A 17,018-nucleotide genomic window follows, 5' to 3' on the forward strand; every position below is an offset into this window, starting at 1 on the left:
TAGCATTCTGGGACATGTAGTTTGGGTTTAAGCACTGTTAGTATGGGTGCAAAATTATCATAATGAAATGTGGTGTTAATGAGCTATGGCTAACTGAAGGGAGTCATATATACCAGTGGGCCAAGTAGACTCACAATTATTAAACATCACACGACCAAGTGAGTTGGGCACAAAACGAAAAGAGTCCTCCACTCACAATAGGGCTCTGTCTATCTCTCCCTTGGGCTCTGAGCAAGGACAGCGATTAATTTAATCAAGACCAAAATGGGGAAGATTGCCCATTTCATTTCCGCCCCCAAACAAAGCGGATGCAGAGGGTGCATCAGCGCAAGGTTAAAGAGTGAACGATTCTGCATGAGAGAGCCAATGAAACGGTGATGATTTAAAGAGAATAATTGAATTAGCAGAACCAGAAAGTGCAGGGAAACCTAGTAAAATCTGGACCAACATTAACAAGGGGGATGGTGTAAGCACCCCAGAATTGCCAAACACTAAGCCGTGCTGGCAGCCCGGGGCCCAGTTCCTTGGAGCCACATTCACTGTACTGAACAAAGCCTAAGGACTGAAGCATAGTCTGGGGATGGGGGTCCGTCCAGCGAGGACTGCAGGATAGTTGACCCATGGTATGAGGCATCTGCAGACAGTAGCAAGGCTCAGTCTCCCACCCACAAGGCCTCTATGATCCTGCCTCTTGCTGAATAGACAAGCACCCGGTGGAACCGAAAGAGAAGCACCCGGGGGAAAAGAAAGAAATGCACTCGGGGGAACAGAAAGAGAGGCACCAGGGGGAACTGAAAGAGAAGCACCCAGGGAACCAAAAGAGAAGGACCCTGGGGAACCAAAAGAGAAGCACTCAAGGGAACCAAAAGAGAAGCACCCAGGAAACCGAAAGAGAAGAACCCGGGGGAACCGAAAGAGAAGCACCTGGGGCAACCAAAAGAGAAGCACCCAGGGGGAACTGAAAGAGAAGGACCTGGGGCAACTGAAAGAGAAGCACCCCGGGGAACCGAAAGAGAAGCAACCTGGAGAACCGAAGGAGAAGCACCCAGGGAAACCAAAAGAGAAGAAACGGGAAGCACACGGGGAACCAAAAGAGAAGCACCCTGGGGAACCAAAAGAGAAGCACCAAGGGGAACCGAAAGAGAAGCACCTGGGGAACCGAAAGAGAAGCACCCGGGGGAACCGAAAGAGAAGCAACTGAGGCAACCGAAAGAGAGGCACCTTACGGAACCAAAAGAGAAGCACCCAGGGAAACTGAAAGAGAAGCACCCGGGGGAACTGAAAGAGAAGCACCCAGGGGAACCAAAAAGAGAAGCACCCGGGGGAACCGAAAGAGAAGCACCCAGGGGAACCAAAAAGAGAAGCACCCGGGGGAACCGAAAGAGAAGCACCCGGGGGAACCGAAAGAGAAGCACCCGGGGGAACCGAAAGAGAATCAACTGAGGCAACCGAAAGAGAAGCACCAGGGGAACAGAAAGAGAAGCACCCGGGGGAACTGAAAGAGAAGCACCCGGGGGAACTGAAAGAGAGGCACCCAGAGGAACCAAAAGAGAAGCACCTGGGGAACCGAAAGAGAAGCACCTGGGGAACCGAAAGAGAAGCACCCGGGGGAACCGAAAGAGAAGCAACTGAGGCAACCGAAAGAGAGGCACCTTACGGAACCAAAAGAGAAGCACCCAGGGAAACTGAAAGAGAAGCACCCGGGGGAACTGAAAGAGAAGCACCCAGGGGAACCAAAAAGAGAAGCACCCGGGGGAACCGAAAGAGAAGCACCCAGGGGAACCAAAAAGAGAAGCACCCGGGGGAACCGAAAGAGAAGCACCCGGGGGAACCGAAAGAGAATCAACTGAGGCAACCGAAAGAGAAGCACCTTACGGAACCAAAAGAGAAGCACCCGGGGGAACCAAAAAAGAAGCAACTGGGGCAACCGAAAGAAAAGCACCCTGGAGAACCAAAAGAGAAGCACCCAGGGGAACCAAAAAAGCATGTAAATGTAAATGTTTTTGTACTTGTATAGCGCACAGCTACCCGGACCTGGTCTCCCGGCGCTTGTACTCATACCGCAGGAACCCTTCCTGGCTTTTCCCTGTGAAATGTCCACTCCTGGGCATTCCCAAGGTGAAGCCAGGCATCCCAGTGCTGTTGGGGCCGTTGTGGAGATTAAGCAAGAGTTGCAGCATGGGACCCATGATTAGAATAGGCACCAAGGCGAAAAATCAGGTCAGAGGAATTAAGAGCTCAAGACCCCGCCAAGACCCGGTGAGGCGGGAATTGAACCCTGGTCCCAAGCCAGACCTCTGCATCAGGGTCTGCCGCTCTAACCATTGAGCCACAAGAAGCACCCAAGAAACTGAAAGAGAAGCCCCCAGGGGAACAGAAAAAGAAGCACTCAGGGGAACGTAAAGAAAAGCACCCTGGGAAATCAAAAGAAAAGCACCCTGGGGAACCTAAAGAGAAGCACCCTGGGAAACCTATGGAGAAGCGCCCAGAGGAACTGAAAGAGAAGCACTGTGGGAAACTGAAAGAGAAGCACCCGGGGGAAGCAAAAGAGAGGCACCCGGCGAACCGAAAGAGAAGCACCCGGCGGAACTGAAAGAGAAGCACCCTGGAGAACCGAAAGAGAAGCACCCAGGGGAACCAAAAGAGAAGCACCTGGGAAACCAAAAGAGAAGCACCCAAGGGAACCAAAAGAGAAGCACACGGGGGAACCTAAAGAAAAGCACCCTGGGGAATTGAAAGAAAAGCACCCTGGGGAAACAAAAGAGAAGCACCCTGGGGAACCTATGGAGAAGCGCCCAGGGGAACCGAAAGAGAAGCACTGTGGGAAACTGTAAGAGAAGCACCAGGGGGCACCGAAAAAGAGACACCCGGGGTAACGAAAGAGAAGCACCCAGGGGAACCGAAAGAGAAGCACCCAGGGGAACTGAAGGAGAAGCACAAAGGGGAACCGAAAGAAAAGCTCCCAGGGAAAGAGAGGCATGCCAGCTCCCAACCTTATCATGGTAGTGCAGACCTTCGGCTTACAGAGGTGGGTGAACCTACTGGGACCGTGATGGATCCTCTAAGCCATATCCTGGAGTAGCGGGTGGACAAGACAATGACAAGAGCAGACAAGACTGTGAAGGTGGGAGGGAAGTTCCTGGAGTAATGAGCTGGAGCTAGAGTGCTGGTCGACCCAACGGTTCACAGGGATGGTCTGGATAAGACATATGGCCCCGTGATGCATGTTCTGCCTCGCCAGTGAGTCTTGGGTGAGACACCCCTAAATGAAAGGAGGGAGGGCCAGCAGGAGGGGGACAGAGAGGCTTTGACCCCCAATATACTCCAAGGGCCGATAACACCTCAGTAAATACCTCTTCAGAGAGGAATACTATGAGAGCTGGCACTACATGAACTGCATTCACACTTCATAGATTGCACGATGAGTGTGAGAGACCCATGCATGCACACTACAACTAACGCCTAACTTACCCGGCGGTGGGTCATACGACTGTGTGAGCATTAAGTGCTGCCCCCTGCATCTGACCCCGAGTCATGTGCACTTCACATCTGTATGAGCTCATGTGCTGCACCATGCAGTGCTACCACTGCTGCAAACAAGGGCTGCAGCAGACCTGGTGCTGCCCCCTGCTTTGCTGCTAAACTCTCTGCACCCACTGGTTTTTAGGGCTCGCCTGCTGTGCGCATGCGCACAGCTGGAAGCTCTATAGGGGCTTATCCAGTGTTTAACCACCACTGGCGATTTCACTGGCGATTCCTTTGAGTGCATGTGCTTTTTAGGTCATTGCGCAAGCGCAAGCCCTAAAAAGCGAGTGCACAATACCACCAGCCATCTGCCTGCCTGCCTCGCATTACCACATCAAAGGCAGCCGTCCCAGGTCATTTGTCACCTCCTAATTATTCACTGCCTGCCGGCCGTATTTTCAGTTTCGTCTCCTAATCTTCCCGCCCCTTGCTGCAACAACTGTTTATGCTCTGCTTGAAAAGAAACATGGAATGCATGCTGTATCCTTTTCTGTAAAGATAAATGCCGCTCTGTCAGTAAAACCATTTTTTGAATGAATCAGTGTGCCGTCTTTTGGGAATACATCTCCCCCAAAAATGTGCCTCAATAACTTAGGACCACGAATTCCATGCTTCTTAAGAGGGCTTTTCGGAGTTTTGGTTTAAGTACTGAGTGCACTGTGTAGTAGCTAGCTAAGGCGCAGTTATGTTGCCATGTGCTGTTGCCATGCCCAGACAACATTCATATATATTTTCTTTCCTTTCTGCACATATTGTTGCGATTTATTTTGCCCTGCTACTTATCATTTTCTAAGCAGACCTTTAAAATTCGTCATTCCTTAAAATATAGTGTAGCTTCGGTATTAATTAAACACCGACAGGTTTAACAAAACGTTCTCCCAATGCAGATGTTAACAAACAAACCTCTCTCATTTACGGTTCGTACTCTTTTCTTTTCTGTGATTTAGTTTTCCTTCCAGAATAACGTCCTACATCTTTTTCTGCATGTATCTGTTGGAACAGTAGCAAGCACTTGTCATAATTAATCCAGCATCGTTAAAGGATAGATTTTTTTTGTTTTGAGAGTTGTAATTTCCGTTAAGGCTCCCACTACACAGCTTCACCTACACATCTCCACCAAGGCACCCACCAAACAGCTCCACCGAGGCACCCACCACACAGCTCCACTCATGCACCCACCACACAGCTCCACCGACACAGCTCCACCGATGCACCAACCACCCAACTCCACCTACACAGCTCCACCGATGCACCCACCACACAGCTCCACCGATGCACCCACCACACAGCTCCACCGATGCACCCACCACACAGCTCCACCGATGCACCCACCACACAGCTCCACCGATGCAACCACCACACAGCTCCACTGATGCAACCACCACACAGCTCCACCAATGCAACCACCACACAGCTCTACCAAGGCACCCACCACACAGCTCTACCGAGGCACCCACCACACAGCCCTACCAAGGCACCCACCACACAGCTCCACCGAGGCACCCACCACACAGCTCCAGTAGCAAGCACTTGTCATAATTAATCCAGCATCGTTAAAGGATAGATTTTTTTTGTTTTGAGAGTTGTAATTTCCGTTAAGGCTCCCACCACACAGCTTCACCTACACAGCTTCACCAAGGCACCCACCAAACAGCTCTACCGAGGCACCCACCACACAGCTCTACCGAGGCACCCACCACACAGCTCCACCGAGGCACCCACCACACAGCTCCAGTAGCAAGCACTTGTCATAATTAATCCAGCATCGTTAAAGGATAGATTTTTTTTGTTTTGAGAGTTGTAATTTCCGTTAAGGCTCCCACCACACAGCTTCACCTACACAGCTTCACCAAGGCACCCACCAAACAGCTCCACCGAGGCACCCACCACACAGCTCCACTCATGCACCCACCACACAGCTCCACCGACACAGCTCCACCAATGCACCAACCGCCCAATTCCACCTATACAGCTCCACCGATGCACCCACCACACAGCTCCACCGATGCACCCACCACACAGCTCCACTGATGCACCCACCACACAGCTCCACCGATGCACCCACCACACAGCTCCACCGATGCAACCACCACACAGCTCCACCGATGCAACCACCACACAGCTCCACCGATGCAACCACCACAAAGCTCTACCGAGGCACCCACCACACAGCTCTACCGAGGCACCCACCACACAGCTCCACGAGGCACCCATCACACAGCTCCACCGAGGCACCCACCACACAGCTCCACCGAGGCACCCACCACACAGCTCCACAGATGCACCCACCACACAGCTCCACAGATGCACCCACCACACAGCTCCACCGATGCACCCACCACACAGCTCCACCGATGCACCCACCTCACACCTCCACCGATGCACCCTCCACACAGCTCCACCGATGCACCCCCCACACACCTCCACCGATACACCCACCACACACCTCCACCGATGCACCCACCACACACCTCCACCGATGCACCCACCACACATGCCCCCACTACACATGCCCCAACCACACAGCTCCACAGATGCCCCAACCACGCAGCTCCACCGATGCACCCACCACACAGCTCCACCGATGCACCCACCACACAGCTCCACCGATGCACCCACCACACAGCTCCACCGATGCACCCACCACACAGCTCCACCTATACAGCTCCACCGATGCACCCACCACATAGCTCCACTGATGCACCCACCACACAGCTCCACCGACACAGCTTCACCGATGCACCCACCACACAGCTCCACCGACACAGCTCCACCGATGCACCCACCACACAGCTCCACCGATGCACCCACCACACAGCTCCACCGATGCACCCACCACACAGCTCCACCTACACAGCTGCAGGGATGCACCCATCACACAGCTCCAGCGATGCAGCCACCACACAGCTCCACCGACGCACCCACCATACAGTTCCACCGTTGCACCCACCATACAGCTCCACCGATGCACCCACCACACAGCTTCGCCGAGGCACCCACCACACAGCTCCGCCGAGGCACCCACCACACAGCTCCACTGATGCACCCACCACATAGCTCCGCCGACCCAGCTCCACCGATGCCCCCACCACTCAACTCCGCCGATGCACCCACCACACAGCTCCACCGACACAGCTCCACCGACGCACCCACCACACAGCTCCACCGACACAGCTCCACCGATGCACCTACCACACAGCACCACCGATGCACCCACCACACAGCTCCATCGATGCACCCACCACACAGCTCCACCTACACAGCTGCAGCGATGCACCCATCACACAGCTCCAGCGATGCAGCCACCACACAGCTCCACCGACACAGCTCCACCGATGCACCCACCACACAGCTCCACTGATGCATCCACCACACAGCTCCACTGATGCACCCACCACCCAACTCCACCGATGCACCCACCACACAGCTCCACCAACACAGCTCCACCGACGCACCCACCACACAGCTCCACCGATGCACCCACCACACAGCTCCACTGATGCACCCACCACACAGCTCCACCGACACAGCTCCACCGATGCACCCACCACACAGCTCCACTGACACTGCTCCACCGATGCACCCACCACACAGCTCCACCAATGCACCCACCACACAGCTCCACCGATGCACCCACCACACAGCTCCACCTACACAGCTGCAGCGATGCACCCACCACACAGCTCCACCGATGCACCCACCACCCAACTCCACCGATGCACCCACCACACAGCTCCACCGACACAGCTCCACCGACGCACCCACCACACAGCTCCACCGACACAGCTCCACCGATGCACCCACCACACAGCTCCACCGATGCACCCACCACACAGCTCCACCGATGCACCCACCACACAGCTCCACCTACACAGCTGCAGCGATGCACCCATCACACAGCTCCAGCAATGCAGCCACCACACAGCTCCACCGGCACAGCTCCACCGATACACCGACCACACAGCTCCACCGATACACCCACCACACAGCTCCACCGATGCACCCACCACACAGCTCCACCGATGCATCCACCACACAGCTCCACCGATGCATCCACCACACAGCTCCACCGATGCACCCACCACCCAACTCCAACGATGCACCCACCACACAGCTCCACCGACACAGCTCCACCGACGCACCCACCAGACAGCTCCACCTACACAGCTCCACCGATGCACCCACCACACAGCTCCACTGATGCACCCACCACACAGCTCCACCGACACAGCTCCACCGATGCACCCACCACACAGCTCCACTGATGCACCCACCACACAGCTCCACCGATACACCCACCACACAGCTCCACCTACACAGCTGCAGCAATGCACCCATCACACAGCTCCAGCGATGCAGCCACCACACAGCTCCACCGACACAGCTCCACCGATGCACCCACCACACAGCTCCACCGATGCAGCCACCACACAGCTCCACCGATGCAGCCACCACACAGCTCCACCGATGCAGCTACCACACAGCTCCACCGATGCAGCCACCACACAGCTCCACCGATGCAGCCACCACACAGCTCCTCCGACACAGCTCCACCGATGCACCCACCACCCAACTCCACCGATGCACCCACCACACAGCTCCACCGACACAGCTCCACCGATGCACCCACCACACAGCTTCACCTACACAGCTCCACCGAGGCACCCACCACACAGCTCCACTGATGCACCCACCACACAGCTCCACCGACACAGCTCCACCGATGCACCCACCACACAGCTCCACCTACACAGCTCCACCGATGCACCCACCACCCAACTCCACCGATGCACCCACCACACAGCTCCACCGACACAGCTCCACCGATGCACTCACCACACAGATCTACCTACACAGCTCCACTGATGCAACCGCCACACAGCTCCACCGATGCAACCACCACACAGCTCCACCGATGCAACCACCACACAGCTCCACTGATGCAACCACCACACAGCTCCACCGATGCAACCACCACACAGCTCCACTGATGCAACCACCACACAGCTCCACTGATGCACCCACCACACAGCTCCACCGAGGCACCCACCACACAGCTCTACCGAGGCACCCACTACACAGCTCCACAGATGCACCCACCACACAGCTCCACAGCTGCACCCACCACACAGCTCCACCGATGCACCCACCACACAGCTCCACAGATGCACCCACCACACACCTCCACCAATGCACCCACCACACACCTCCACCGATGCACCCTCCACACACCTCCACCGATGCACTAACAACACACCTCCACAGATGCACCCACCACACACCTCCACCGATGCACCCACCACACATGCCCCCACCACACATGCCCCCACCACACAGCTCCACAGATGCCCCACCACACAGCTCCACCGATGCACCCACCACACAGCTCCACCGATGCACCCACCACACAGCTCCACCGATGCACCCACCACACTGCTCCACCGATGCACACACCACACAGCTCCACCCATGCACCCACCACACAGCTCCACCGATGCACCCTCCACACAGCTCCACCTACACAGCTCTACCAATGCACCCACCACACAGCTCCACCGATGCACCCACCATACAGCTCCAACTACACAGCTCCAGTGATGCACCCACCACACAGCTCCACCGATGCACCCACCACACAGCTCCACCTACACAGCTCCAGCGATGCACCCACCACACAGCTCCACCTACACAGCTCCACCGATGCACCCTCCACCCAACTCCACCGATGCACCCACCACACAGCTCCACCGACACAGCTCCACTGATGCACCCACCACACAGCTCCACCTACACAGCTCCACCGATGCACCCACCACACAGCTCCACTGATGCACCCACCACACAGCTCCACCGACACAGCTCCACCGATACACCCACCACACAGCTCCACCTACACAGCTCCAGCAATGCACCCATCACACAGCTCCAGCGATGCAGCCACCACACAGCTCCACTGACACAGCTCCACCGATGCACCCACCACACAGCTCCGCCGATGCACCCACCACACAGCTCCGCTGAGGCACCCACCACACAGCTCCGCCGAGGCACCCACCACACAGCTCCGCCAAGGCACCCACCACACAGCTCCGCTGAGGCACCCACCACACAGCTCCGCCGAGGCACCCACCACACAGCTCCACTGATGCACCCACCACATTGCTCCGCCGACACAGCTCCACCGATGCACCCACCACCCAACTCCACCGATGCACCCACCACACAGCTCCACCGACGCACCCACCACACAGCTCCACCGACACAGCTCCACCGATGCACCTACCACACAGCACCACCGATGCACCCACCACACAGCTCCACCGATGCACCCACCACACAGCTCCACCTACACAGCTGCAGCGATGCACCCATCACACAGCTCCAGCGATGCAGCCACCACACAGCTCCACCGACACAGCTCCACCGATGCACCCACCACACAGCTCCACTGATGCATCCACCACACAGCTCCACCGATGCACCCACCACCCAACTCCACCGATGCACCCACCACACAGCTCCACCGACACAGCTCCACCGACGCACCCACCACACAGCTCCACCGATGCACCCACCACACAGCTCCACTGATGCACCCACCACACAGCTCCACCGACACAGCTCCACCGATGCACCCACCACACAGCTCCACTGACACAGCTCCACCGATGCACCCACCACACAGCTCCACTGACACAGCTCCACCGATGCACCCACCACACAGCTCCGCCGATGCACCCACCACACAGCTCCGCTGAGGCACCCACCACACAGCTCCGCCGAGGCACCCACCACACAGCTCCGCCAAGGCACCCACCACACAGCTCCGCTGAGGCACCCACCACACAGCTCCGCCGAGGCACCCACCACACAGCTCCACTGATGCACCCATCACATTGCTCCGCCGACACAGCTCCACCGATGCACCCACCACCCAACTCCACCGATGCACCCACCACACAGCTCCACCGACACAGCTCCACCGACGCACCCACCACACAGCTCCACCGACACAGCTCCACCGATGCACCTACCACACAGCACCACCGATGCACCCACCACACAGCTCCACCGATGCACCCACCACACAGCTCCACCTACACAGCTGCAGCGATGCACCCATCACACAGCTCCAGCGATGCAGCCACCACACAGCTCCACCGACACAGCTCCACCGATGCACCCACCACACAGCTCCACTGATGCATCCACCACACAGCTCCACCGATGCACCCACCACCCAACTCCACCGATGCACCCACCACACAGCTCCACCGACACAGCTCCACCGACGCACCCACCACACAGCTCCACCGATGCACCCACCACACAGCTCCACTGATGCACCCACCACACAGCTCCACCGACACAGCTCCACCGATGCACCCACCACACAGCTCCACTGACACAGCTCCACCGATGCACCCACCACACAGCTCCACCAATGCACCCACCACACAGCTCCACCGATGCACCCACCACACAGCTCCACCTACACAGCTGCAGCGATGCACCCACCACACAGTTCCACCGATGCACCCACCACCCAACTCCACCGATGCACCCACCACACAGCTCCACCGACACAGCTCCACCGACGCACCCACCACACAGCTCCACCGACACAGCTCCACCGATGCACCCACCACACAGCTCCACCAATGCACCCACCACACAGCTCCACCGATGCACCCACCACACAGCTCCACCTACACAGCTGCAGCGATGCACCCATCACACAGCTCCAGCGATGCAGCCACCACACAGCTCCACCGACACAGCTCCACCGATACACCGACCACACAGCTCCACCGATACACCCACCACACAGCTCCACCGATGCACCCACCACACAGCTCCACCGATGCATCCACCACACAGCTCCACCGATGCATCCACCACACAGCTCCACCGATGCACCCACCACCCAACTCCACCGATGCACCCACCACACAGCTCCACCGACACAGCTCCACCGACGCACCCACCAGACAGCTCCACCTACACAGCTCCACCGATGCACCCACCACACAGCTCCACTGATGCACCCACCACACAGCTCCACCGACACAGCTCCACCGATGCACCCACCACACAGCTCCACTGATGCACCCACCACACAGCTCCACCGATGCACCCACCACACAGCTCCACCTACACAGCTGCAGCAATGCACCCATCACACAGCTCCAGCGATGCAGCCACCACACAGCTCCACCGACACAGCTCCACCGATGCACCCACCACACAGCTCCACCGATGCAGCCACCACACAGCTCCACCGATGCAGCCACCACACAGCTCCACCGATGCAGCTACCACACAGCTCCACCGATGCAGCCACCACACAGCTCCACCGATGCAGCCACCACACAGCTCCTCCGACACAGCTCCACCGATGCACCCACCACCCAACTCCACCGATGCACCCACCACACAGCTCCACCGACACAGCTCCACCGATGCACCCACCACACAGCTTCACCTACACAGCTCCACCGAGGCACCCACCACACATCTCCACTGATGCACCCACCACACAGCTCCACCGACACAGCTCCACTGATGCACCCACCACACAGCTCCACCTACACAGCTCCACCGATGCACCCACCACCCAACTCCACCGATGCACCCACCACACAGCTCCACCGACACAGCTCCACCGATGCACCCACCACACAGCTTCACCTACACAGCTCCACCGAGGCACCCACCACACATCTCCACTGATGCACCCACCACACAGCTCCACCGACACAGCTCCACTGATGCAACCACCACACAGCTCCACCGATGCAACCACCACACAGCTCCACCGATGCAACCACCACACAGCTCCACTGATGCAACCACCACACAGCTCCACTGATGCACCCACCACACAGCTCCACCGAGGCACCCACCACACAGCTCTACCGAGGCACCCACTACACAGCTCCACAGATGCACCCACCACACAGCTCCACTGATGCACCCACCACACAGCTCCACCGAGGCACCCACCACACAGCTCTACCGAGGCACCCACTACACAGCTCCACAGATGCACCCACCACACAGCTCCACAGCTGCACCCACCACACAGCTCCACCGATGCACCCACCACACAGCTCCACAGATGAACCCACCACACACCTCCACCAATGCACCCACCACACACCTCCACCGATGCACCCACGACACACCTCCACCGATGAACCCACAACACACCTCCACAGATGCACCCACCACACACCTCCACCGATGCACCCACCACACATGCCCCCACCACACATGCCCCCACCACACAGCTCCACAGATGCCCCACCACACAGCTCCACCGATGCACCCACCACACAGCTCCACCGATGCACCCACCACACAGCTCCACCGATGCACCCACCACACTGCTCCACCGATGCACCCACCACACAGCTCCACGGATGCACCCACCACACAGCTCCACCGATGCACCCTCCACACAGCTCCACCTACACAGCTCTACCAATGCACCCACCACACAGCTCCACCGATGCACCCACCATACAGCTCCAACTACACAGCTCCAGTGATGCACCCACCACACAGCTCCACCGATGCACCCACCACACAGCTCCACCTACACAGCTCCAGCGATGCACCCACCACACAGCTTCACCTACACAGCTCCACCGATGCACCCTCCACCCAACTCCACCGATGCACCCACCACACAGCTCCACCGACACAGCTCCACCGATGCACCCACCACACAGCTCCACCTACACAGCTCCACCGATGCACCCACCACACAGCTCCACTGATGCACCCACCACACAGCTCCACCGACACAGCTCCACCGATACACCCACCACACAGCTCCACCTACACAGCTCCAGCAATGCACCCATCACACAGCTCCAGCGATGCAGCCACCACACAGCTCCACCGATGCACCCACCACACAGCTCCGCCGATGCACCCACCACACAGCTCCGCTGAGGCACCCACCACACAGCTCCGCCGAGGCACCCACCACACAGCTCTGCCGATGCTCCAACTAAGCTCCACCAATGCACCCACCACACAGCTCCACCAATGCACCCACCACACAGCTCAGCCGTGGCACCCACCACACAGCTCCGCCGTGGCACCCACCACACAGCTCCGCCGTGGCACCCACCATACAGCTCCACCGATGCTCCAACTAAGCTCCACCAATGCACCCACCAAACAGCTACACCGATGCACACACCACTCAGCGCAACCACAGCATCACTGGTTCAAATATGTTCTTTCAATTTTTCAAGCTTTCACGCTTTATTACAAATCACAAAAAGATGTTAATATTTCACTTCTGTTCTTGGATTTTCGTCACAATAAAAAACACTGAACATAATCTTCACAAATGTTATTTACAAATGTTTAAGCTATTGCCATTACAAATTAAATAAATAATTACGTATTAATTATTTTAAAAAATGAAAAGCCATTGTTATTTGTAATATCAATACATCTAAGTCACGTAAATACAAAACATGTTGCATTGCAAATGCTATAGGTGTCACATTTGCGAAAGTTATAACTATTGGCATTGTAAATGATAAAGCTATTAATTTAGCTATTTTTAAAAAAACACATAAATAAAAATAATTAATTTATAACACCAATAGCTCAAACTTTCCTAATGCGAGCCCCATTGCATTTCCAATGCTTGTTGTTTTTTATTTTTATATCGTGAAAACAAGGCCCTCCACCTCCTCCTTCCTCTGCCTCGGGCCCCACCTCTGCCTCGGGCCCCACCTCTGCCCGGGGCCCACCTCATTGCTCTGCCCCAGTTCCCCTCCCACCTACTCTGCCCTGGGCCCTCCCCCTCTACCCGAGTCTCTGCCCCCTACTCTGCCCAAGGGCCTCCCCCCTTTGCCTGGTCCCTCCTCCCTCCTCTGCCCGGGCCCCTCCTCCCCTCTCTGCCCAGGGCCCTCCTCCCCCTCTGCCCCAGGCTCTTCTCCCCCTCTGCCCCAGGCCCCTCTGCTTCGGCCCCTCCTCCCCCTCTGCCTGGGACTCTCCTCCCCCCTCTACCCAGGCCCTGCTCCCCCCTCCTCCCCGGCCCCTCTTTCCCCCCTCTTCTGCCCCGGCCCCTCCATCCCCCTCTTCTGCCTCGGCCCCTCCTCCCCCTCTGCCCCAGCCCACCTAAGTCTCACCCTCTCCCCTCCCACTCTCCTTTGCCCCTGCCCCTCCCCCTTCTGCCCAAGCCCCTCTTCTGCCCCAGCTCCTCCCCACTCTTCTGCCCTGGCCTCGCCTCCCTCCTCTTTCCCCCACTTCTGCCCAGGTCCACCCAAGTCTCACCCTCTCTCCTCTGCCCTGGGCCCTCCTCCCCCTTCTCCCCTCCCCCCTCCTCTGCCTCGGGCCCTCCTTCCCCCTCTTCTGCCCCATCCCCTTCTCCCCTTCTGCCTGGGCCCTTCTCCCCAGTCTTCTGCCCCGGCTCCTCCTCCTCAGGCCCTCCTCTCCCCTCTGCCCTGGACCCTCCTCCTCCCTCTTCCCTGGCCCCTCCTCTTCCCTCTGGCCTGGCCCCTCCTCCCCTCTCTTCTACCCGGCCCCTCCCCTCTTCTGCTCCGGCCCCTCCCCATCCTTTGCACTGGCCCCTCCCCCTCCTCTGCACCGGCCCCTCCTCTGTTCAGCCCTTCCTCTCCTCTCTGCTCTCTCTCCCCCTTCTCTGCCTCAGCCCTCCCTCCTCTGCCCCAGCCCCCCGCCTCTGCCCAAGCACCCATTCCCCCCTCCTGTGCCCCAGCCCTCCTACCCCTCACCCCCTCCTCTGCCCCTCGCCCCTCCTCCCCCGCTTCCCCCTCATCTGCCCCTCTCACCCCCTCAACTATCTGGCCCTCCTAAGTCTCACCCTCTCTCCTCCCCCCTCTCCTGTGCCCCTCCCCCCCTTAATCCCCCTCTTCTGCCCTCCTTCTCCCCCTTATCTACTCCCTCCTCTACCCCCCTCCCCTCTTCTCTGCTCTCCTTCTCCCCCCTCATCTGCCCCCTCCTCTGTTCCCCCCTCCCTTGGGCCCTCCTCTCCTCACCGTCCTCTGCCCCTACCCCCTCTGCGCCCTCCTCCTCCCTCTGCCCGCTCTGCCCCTCCTCCCTCCAACTCTGCCCCTCCCCGCTCTGCCCCCCTCCTCCCCCTCCTCTGTTCCCCCTCCCCCTCTGGCCCACCTGCTCCCTCCTCCCCTCTCCTTGCCCCCTCTTCTCTCCTCCTCCTCTGCCCCTCCCCCCGTGCCCCCAGCCTCCCCCTCTACCCCACTTCCCCCTCCATCTCTGCCCCTCCCCCCACCTTCCCCCCTCCTCTGTTCCCCTTCCCCCCTCTGCCCCCTTCCTCACCCCTCTGCCCCCCTCCTCCCTCCACCTTGGCCCCTCCCCCTCCCCCTCTGCCCCTCCCCCTTCTGCCCTCCTCCTCCCTCTGCCCCCCTTTTCCCCCCTCTTCTGCCCCAGCCTCGCCTCCCTCCTCTTTCCCCACCTCTGTCCAGGTCCACTCAAGTCTCACCCTCTCTCCTCTGCCCTGGGCCCTCCTCCCCCTTACCCCCTCCCCCCTCCTCTGCCTTGGGCCCTCCTTCCCCATCTTCTGCCCCAGCCCTTCTCCCCTTCTGCCCCGGGCCCTTCTCCCCCCTCTTCTGCCCCAGCCCCTCCTCCCAAGGCCCTCCTCTCCCCTCTGCCCTGGACCCTCCGCCTCCCTCTGCCCTGGCCCCTCCTCTTCCCTCTGGCCTGCCCCCTCCTGCCCCCTCTTCTGCCCCTCCCCCTCTTTTGCACTGGCCCCTCCCCCTCCTCTAAAATGGCCCCTCCTCTGTTCACCCCTTCCTCCCCTCTCTGCTCCGGCCCCCCTTCTCTGCCTCAGCCCTCCCTCCTCTGCCCCAGCCCCGCCTCTGCCCAAGCACCCCCTGCCCCTCCTGTGCCCCAGCCCTCCTACCCCCTTCACTGCTCCTTGCCACCTCCTCTGCCCCTTGCCCCCTTTCTCCCCCTCTTCCCCCTCCTCTGCCCCTCGTCCCCCTGATCTGCCCCTCGCCCCCCCCTCCACTGTCCGGCCATCCTAAGTCTCACCCTCTAACCTCCCCCCTCTCCTCTGCCCCGACCTTAACCCCTCTTCTGCCCAAGCCCCTCCCCCTCCTCTACACAGGCCCCTCCCCCTCCTATACACTGGGCCCTCCCCCATCTCTACACTGGGCCCTCCCCCGTCCTCTGTTCAGCCCATTCTCTCCCCTCCTCTGTTCCGGCCTCCTCTTCTCCCCTCCTCTGCCCCAGCCCCCCTTCCCCCTCCTCTGCCACAGGCCCTCCTCCTCCCTCCTCTGCCCTCGCCCCCTCCTTCCCACTTCCCCTTCCTCTGGCCCTCATCCCCATCATCTGCCCCTCGCCCCTCTCCTCTGCCCCTCGCCCCTCTCTTCCCCCCTCCTCTGCCCCTTGCCCCCCATCATCTGCCCTTCCCCCTTCTCCTCTGCCCCTGTTCTTCCCCCCTCTTCTGCCTCAGTGCCTCCTCCCCATCCTCTGCCCCAGCC

The sequence above is a fragment of the Lissotriton vulgaris genome, chromosome 1_2 (genome assembly GCF_964263255.1).
Source record: "Lissotriton vulgaris chromosome 1_2, aLisVul1.2, whole genome shotgun sequence".
Classification (NCBI taxonomy): domain Eukaryota; kingdom Metazoa; phylum Chordata; class Amphibia; order Caudata; family Salamandridae; genus Lissotriton; species Lissotriton vulgaris.